This window comes from Silene latifolia, chromosome Y (assembly GCF_048544455.1).
Source record: "Silene latifolia isolate original U9 population chromosome Y, ASM4854445v1, whole genome shotgun sequence".
Classification (NCBI taxonomy): domain Eukaryota; kingdom Viridiplantae; phylum Streptophyta; class Magnoliopsida; order Caryophyllales; family Caryophyllaceae; genus Silene; species Silene latifolia.
The window spans coordinates 37,737,046-37,743,434 of NC_133538.1; the positions used below are offsets into that span (position 1 = coordinate 37,737,046).

The window sequence follows — 6,389 nt, forward strand, 5'->3', positions numbered from 1 at the left end:
TTTCCGGGATGTGCATGAGTGAGGACAAAATGCGCTATAAAGGACCCGTGTTGATCTGTGGGCCATGTACACAGCCTAGCGAGCTACCATGAGTGACCGCTCTCGACCCTAGGTTTGGGTTAGGGTGTTACATAACAACCTATCACCTCACCTCAACCCACCAACTACCATCGTTAACCCAGCTAACCACCACCACCACCTCTCCTTCCCCCCTCTTTGTTCACCGGCCATAATCTTTGCCGGCCACCACCATGAGTCATCCTACAACAACACAACGACAACCTCTCCCTCAAGCTTCCTCGCTCACCCTGAATTAAATGTTCTCATGACATTAAATTAAGTAGATTAAATTTAATGGGACAAACGTGATGAACGATGGTGGCTCATTGGCCTGAGCTGGCGCGGCAATGGTGCGAATTGGGTGACGAGTGTCGCGGATGGAGAGGTAATGAGACGTTGAACTAGGTTGTTTGATTGGTGGCTGAGATGACGGTGATGTGATCTGCTGCTTGTTGTCGTGGAACCCCGTGTTGCAGCAAATTGTGGGCGTATTGGTGTGTGGTGGTGCAACAGGTACGCACCAATGAAGGAGCCGGTGTTTCATCGTTGAGCTTCTACGGCTGGCGGTGGCAGGCCGTCGGAGATGCCAGAGGCGAGAACAGGGTAGAAGGAGAACAGCAGGTGGTGCGAATTGATGAAGACTGAGGCAATGTTGTTGCTGGTTCGGCTGTGGTGCGACTTTGCAGCTTCGTTTTTGGGTTTCGGAACTGAGACAAAGGCCAAGCAATGAATGGTATTGGTGGCTGCTCCGGAAGGCTTTTGCTCGAAAATCACTGAGACAAACCCCGAATTAATTGTTCTGATGATATTAAATTAAGTCATCACCTATAAATTTTATTTTTTATCCATTAAAATTATTTTCAATATAGGACGAGACTTACTCGCTCATAAAAATAAACCAAACGAATCTATAATGGACTCGTGCAAACTTGTCTATTTGATTTCCATAACGTTCATTCTCCATCTAGTTTGGTACATGCATTGCCACTATTTGATTCCTGCAAAAACATTTAAATTTGAAAATATGATTAGCAAAACCCATCAACCACTTTCATAAACAATATAAAATATAAAAATAACATGAGTAATGGTTATAAATTAACGTAAAATAACAATATAGGAAACATGTATAAATCTCAAGATGGTTTGATCTTTCTGGCCTCATCATTCATTTATATAGCTTCATAGCTTTTTTGAAATAGACCCCCACCGAAACTATTTGATTAACATTTGGAAGTAGACTCACATTGAAATTCTTTAATGCCCAACGTCTAATAGGATACGACTACTATAACCATACATTTTTGTTAAATTTTTGTATTTATTTTAATTTTAGGAAATTCGTAAAAGTTGGACTTTTTGTAAGCGCTCAAAAAAAGCTTCATTTAATATTTAATAATATAAATACTCCATCCACTTTTTTATATATGACGTTTTGCATTTACGAGGTAAGCATTTGACTTTAATATTTACAAAAATATATTTGTTCAAAAAATATAAAAATGGCACCATTAAATTCTTTACGAAAAACTCTTTCATATAAGTATACATATCATAATATTTAGTCTTATATTTTAAGAGATATTGAAGAGAGAATGGTGTGTCTCAAAATGTGAGAAAGTCATATATAAAAAAAATAGAGGGAGTAGATACATAGATATTGAGATTGATATTAATTGATTGATATTGATACTTCCTATATTGAGACAACCCAATACCACCCTCGCATAATATCACTTCACTTTCACTTAAGTTCAAGAAAGACTATGAACCGAACAAACTCATTCTCAAAAGACAGTCTCACCCGACCATTTTTCGACTCTTTTACTCAAGTAGAGCGATACAATTCTTCCTCATGAGTTTTATCATGACTGCATTCTCAATTGATTTTCAAGGGACCTTATCACCCCGCCGACGAAAAAGAGGTTGTTTGGTTACCCATTAAATAACACAGGAACTCCAATTCATGTGAATTGCAAAATGGGTAACTTGTTTGGTTACTCCAATTCACATGAAATAGAATTATCTAGGAACTCTAATTCCTCCATAATAGAGGAAGTTGCTTACCTAGGCCCCCCTAGGTAAGTTGGAATCGCCTACGAATCGTTTCTTTTTGCAACCAAACAACTTTTCCTAATTCACATGAATTCTAAAATCATGTGATTTATCACTTCCTAGACAATGCAACTTCCTACCTGCAACCAAACGACCCCAAAGTATAAGACCAAACCCAAACACGTAACAATATCTCATACGTTCACATCACCATTGAATGCGTGACCATTTTGCCCTTTTATCTCAACTCTCAAAACTCCATTAAAATTTCATCTTCTCTCTTTACTCAATCAATCTGTAAACCCTAAATTAATCCCCAAAAATGTCTTAACTCTCAAAACTCCATTAAAATTTCATCTTCTCTCTTTACTCAATCAATCTGTAAACCCTAAATTAATCCCCAAAAATGTCTTACTTTAAACCTTCAGCACCCCCAATTCCATCATCATCATCATCTTTCCTCAAACCCTAATTACAATTACAATTGCAATCACAATCACACCAATAATTACAATTACCCTAATTACCCACCTCCAGGTGGGTACAACCCGTTTCCGGCAGCTACTGACCCGGAAATTATTCGGGTATTTGAATCGGTAGACCGTGATAGAAGTGGGTTTGTTGAAGAATATGAGTTGCAGAATGCGTTGTCTTCTGATTATCATAAGTTCAATCTTCGTACAGTTCGCTTGCTTATTTCGTTATTTAAGAATCCTAATCAAAGTTCTTCCAAAATTGGTATGGTTTTCGGGTTTTTACATATGCGTATCAGATGTTTGTTGTTTTGCCTCAGTGAATTGTGTTGTGAAAGATTGTGTTTTTCGTTTTGTGTGGAGTGTTTACTGCTTATCATTGATTGTTTGGCGATTGTGATGATGTTGGGAGTAATCGGGTTCGAGTTTGGTGAAGCTTTAATTTGGGAATCGGGAGACTAAGGGTTACCATTCAACTTATGGGGATGTTTAATTTTTGATAATTTGATTGAATTGTTAGCTTTTTCTATTTCTGATGGAGCTAATGTATCATTTTTTGCCGTCTGGATTATGATAGAACAAAGTAGTCTTCTGGAAGGCCGTTTTAGATTAATACTATGTAAAACGGATACGAACAGGAAATAATATGACCCCTAAATGCTAAAAAGTACAGTAGTTACCAAAAGGGTCCGGTTTACAATATACTTGTGCAAGGCTGCCAAGAATTTTTGATTTTCGTTTTGGGTTATTTTGAAATAGCTTTAGCTTCTTGTGTGGCTAACATGGTGTTCCTGTACCTCATAAATTTGTGGGGTAATGATCTTGTTTTTTGATATTTATAGGTTACTTCTCTATGTAGTTTTTCGTTATCGTTTATGCTGGCTGATTGGTGTGAATTAATGAATGGTATAGGTCCCGGTGAGTTTGCTGCATTATGGAGGTGCTTAGGTGAATGGCGTGTAAGTTGTGCTATCTGCCTATCTTAGTATTTAGTAATGATGATGGATATCAAGTTCTTTATCTATCTATTGAATTGTTTGTCTTTGTACTCGTGTTATTGTCTACCTTAATGACCATGATATGAGAGACGTACATTACTCCCTCCGTTTTGGTAAATGGCATGTAAGTTGTGGTGTCTAAATTGGCATTTCACATCAAGGTTGTTCAATCAATAAAGAGCTTTTTAAGAGATGATTCCTTTTTAATTAAACTCTTTTTTGGATATTAATATTGATAGCACTAGCTATAGACATTTTAGAGCAAGGGAATGTGGAAATGAGGATTAGGTTGTAGCCTACTCGCCTTGGATAACCCGAGTCTCCGAGAGGAGCGGATTTTAAGACTATAATTCACGCTCAAGACTCAAGAGTTTGGAATTCTGTTTCGGAATCACTCTATACTTTGTGGAAAACTTTTAAAGTTCCTATCTTTTGCATACAGTAATTCTTAGGATTGAGGGTTGGGGAAATTAGGCTCTTGTTTGCGTAGTCTCGGGGTTGTATAATGTTGGTGTTGACAAATTCATCTCATTTTAAGTTTTAACACAATAGTCCAGGGTAATGTATGCCTGAATTTGAAGATTATAATAGATGCCAACTTAACTGAAGCAAGAGGATAAAATATAGCACAATGAAGTAGCAGCAGTTTTTAATAGGATTGAAGATTATAATAGATGACTGAATTGGAAGATTATAATCTATGTTACTTCGACCGTTCGGCTGGGTTTCAGTTGAAGGACACTTCACACTGTCTGATACGGTTATTTTTCGTTAAGTTTTCACGATTTTGGTTTAAAATGAAGTGCTGTGTCGTGTCATGTTGGACACTTCAAAGTGGAGCGTCGGAGTAACATTGCTTATAATAGATGCCAACTTGCTGAAACATGGGTGAGAATATTGCACAATGAAGTACAGAAGTAGAAGCAGTTTTTAATAGGTTTGACTTTAGGTGGCTTTTTTTGGTTAGCAAAATTATCGAGGAGATATTGGCAATGAAGCCAAAGATTCATATCATTGGATTTCAAGCATACTGTAATACGGAGTGTTACCAAATAATCACGCAAATATCCGTGCTACTTATATTATGATGTGAAGTACTAGTAGTCGCCACTGAACTGCAGTTAAATTTGTAAACCTTCATTAGGATCCACGGCTGACTCTCTGGAAAGGGTTGCTAACTACTCCGTAGCTATTATTAGCCACCGATGGGGCCATTTTATACCAATTCAAACTTGACACACCCCAAGCAAAGATGTAACTCATGGTGATCCTAATTATTGTTGGCAAATTTGGTTTAAGCTACTCGTTCTCTTTTCAGGTGATATTTGAGAAATTTGATAGAGATCGGTGTGGAAAAATTGATGTCAGAGAGCTAAAAGATGCACTGTACAGTTTAGGATATGCTGTCCCTCCGTCGGTTCTTCAACTTTTGATTTCCTATTATAATGGTGGAAGCCGTGGCAAGGTTCTGCTTGATTTTGATAGCTTCGTCGAGTAAGCCTTTCTTAACCTATCGCATTCTTCAGCATTTTCATTAAGATTCCTTATATATGATTTGTACTACTAGACTTCTAATCCTTGTTTTTCTTGAATACATAGGTGTGGAATGATTATTAAGGTGGGCACATGCTATCTATGACCTACATGAGTGGAATTTGAAGATGTTTACATTTTATGGACCTTTTTTTATCTTTATCTTTGAAAAGTTTCAGTACATTTTATGGGAATTTACTGCTTTCAATAAATCTTCTAACTATAAAAATAGGGAAGCAAATGCTGCATGGTTTGGGCTTCAGTCGTCCACTCCTCGACCCGAATTGGGCGTACTAGAATGATCTCCTATCACAAACTGGGTTACTTGGGTTTTCAAATTTGAATCCAGTTTTGGGTAAATAAAGTTCCGCCAGAAACGAACCCATTCCTCTGACTGAATCGAACATCAAACCATGCAACATTTACGGTAACATCTTTGAGTATATGAATCCTCAAACTTGGTTTGTTTTTCTTCATAGGGTTTGACGGAAAAATTCAAGGAGAAGGATAAGCAGTACACTGGCTCTGCAACAATCGCTTATGACGATTTTATGGCCATGGTTCTGCCCTTTGTCGTAACATATGATTGACCGATCCTATCGTTGTTTCGGAGCCTTGTGCTGGTAAGTACTGTAAGAAGTGATTACGAGTACTGTATAGAGATAGGTGTTTACAATTTTGTATATGTTTGTGTTGCCAATATGTTACCAATTTGAATAAGCTTGGTTCGTGAAAATTGTTCGCCTGTTTTGTATTTCTTTATACACATCACTTTGGTTATTTTAGGATCACAAATTCTTAGTTTAACACGTCAATATCTGTTTTAATGGTAAAAGAAATCCAAATAGGTATCATATGATAAGGATAGTTGTTTAGGTACAGTTTTATAATCATCAATTGGTAGTATTGGGTCCGTCTTACCATTATTAAAACGGATATAGCCGTCTTAAGCAAGACTAGCTATTTGAGGATTTAGGTGAGCTATAGGAATAATGTAGCATAATTCAGCAAAACTGTTGTCAATATTTTGATGTGCCGTATTTACCTTTCTATGGTTTCAACTCTGTCAAGGGTTTGTAAATCTGGTGATTATTTGCTACTATTTTTTATTTTGTAAAATTGCATTCATTTTACTAATTGATAATCGTTCACTAAATGGTCTTTTATGTAACCCTTGGGACATTTTTATACAACGGAGTGGTTACATTGGGAATTTCCAGACTTTTTTTTTCCAACACCCCATTCGGTCTGAAAAACTTGGATAATAATT

General features: G+C 36.9%; 1 pseudogene; it reads left to right on the plus strand.

The window, feature by feature from the left end:
- The first annotated feature begins 2,342 nt into the window (after positions 1-2,342).
- LOC141626310 (putative calcium-binding protein CML48) lies at positions 2,343-5,873 on the plus strand (annotated as a pseudogene).
- The last annotated feature ends 516 nt before the right edge of the window (positions 5,874-6,389 follow it).